We start from the raw sequence: 2,045 nt of genomic DNA on the forward strand, positions 1-2,045 counted from the left end.
CGGCGGGGCGCGGAGCGGCCGGCGCTGTCCGTGGTGCTGAATCGCGCGGCGCCGCTGCCGCCGCCCCTGGGCTCCGGCCGCCCGAGAACGGCACCCAAGACTCCGAAGCGCTAACTTTTAATTATGTCAGCCCCACGTTTCGTGCATTAAAATTAAACAGGCACCGAAGTGGCGAGGGGTGGGGGATTATATATTGCTTAGTTATCTCCTTGTTTTTGCAGCTGCTGCTCCTTGGGAGAAAGTTGAGCCTCGCCCGGCTCGGGGTCCTTCTGCTTCTATTTAAAAAGCAGCGACTTGGAGCTCTTCCCCGTGCTCCATTTCACCCTCTCTGCCTCCTGCAATACGCTGAACTTGCAGGCTTAAAACTGCTGGGGAAAGTGAGTCTTGGAGCCAAAACGGCAATGCAGCCCCCTGACTAGAGCAAGGCCTGAGAGCGCCATAATGAAGTTATTATTATTTTATTAGGGGTTCTTATGATAAAACACTCTCTCTCACTCTCACTCCCTTCCCGACGTCAGAGGAAAAGGAAAAGGCACATATGCCTCTGTGCAAAGGGATCCTGCAGTACTGGCCCTGCGTGGATTTTAAAGCTCGGGATGGAGAGACTGGCAGGGGAGATCCAGACAGTACCTCTGGGTTATGTTCTTCTTTTTAAGGTTAATTGACCTAAAGCTTGTGCTGCTATTTTAAGGATTGCAGTTGGATTCAGAACGTTGGTCTTGCATCTTGCACTGTGCTGTAAAAGCCGTCTCAATTCATAGTATACTTTGCTGTTCAGAGGCTTGCCTGGATGGTAAGTCAATCTCTGTTGTCAAACAGCAATATCACTTACAGCGTTTGTGTATGTGTATACATGTAAATATATATATGCATATATACATATATATAAAACATGTTTGAATGCAGCTTTCTAAATCTATCACTAGTATGCTAAATTTACAGGTGAATGGATAAGGTAAGATCAGATCAAATCAATTTGGATCTCGCCTACAATTATTTTTTGCCTCGCTTTGCTAAAATAATGCTTTACGGGACCTAAACATAACTTCAGCTTGAGTATACATTAGGGGAATTTCCATGTCTATGCCTCTTGTGAAAGGCAGATAGAGCAGGTGATATTTCTAAAGCTTATTAGTGTTTATTTAATGAGATCGTACATGCAGAATAACTTTCCAAAGACATTGTCTCTTCAAATTCTCTTATCTATTTCTGCACCTGTATCGTCTGTATCCATCTCCTTTGCTCTGGTATGAACGTGCTATGTCCTCAAACTCCCATCAGATCTGAGAGAGCCTGTGTAGATTTGCTCGCCCTTCCTGCACAGAACATTACAATGTTTATAAAATATTAAATTTGTGTAGTCTGCCGGAGAAGCAATTGTTCCAAAATAAAATCAGCAGTCTAGACGAAACATAGACACCAGAACTTATCAACAGTTGTCTGACTTACATCTTCTGATGCATCTTGAGTGGGTCATAATACCAACTTTATTTTCAGTGGTGCATAAATTAATTACACGCATTTAATAACCAAAATATCATTATATTCCCCCTTTAATATCATAAAGGCTTTACGCCAGGGAAGCACTTAATGTGCAGGGGGCCATAACAGGCTATTATCCTTGTGTAATGCTATTACAGAACCAATTATGCGCCATTATACTTGCTTTTTTTGCAGTTTATGTGATTTGATCCAATCCCGCGTCCCTGACTTGAAAATTTCATCTGGGTACTTTAAAGTCTAATTTTCACCCGGGCTGAGGCAAGGGCCATCTCTCTCCGCTGAGCCTATGTCTCGGATGCATTTTAAAAGTAATTGCAAAGGGTCCCGCCGCATATCATTTGCAGACGGGAAGCGAGCATAAATCCAGAGACCCCTCGCTGTGAACAAAATCAAACTTTGCCGTGGTACGAGCGCTTGGAAAGGCAAGGCGCGTGCAGAGCGGCCCCCCAAAACCCATCCGGCGGCAATTAGCCGGCGCTTTGTCAGCGCCGGGGTCCAGGCGGCGGGGCAGGGCTCGCCCAGCACGGCACGGCACGGCACGG

This window comes from Haliaeetus leucocephalus, unplaced genomic scaffold, assembly GCF_000737465.1.
Source record: "Haliaeetus leucocephalus isolate CR32 unplaced genomic scaffold, Haliaeetus_leucocephalus-4.0 Scaffold168, whole genome shotgun sequence".
NCBI classification, from domain to species: Eukaryota; Metazoa; Chordata; class Aves; order Accipitriformes; family Accipitridae; genus Haliaeetus; species Haliaeetus leucocephalus.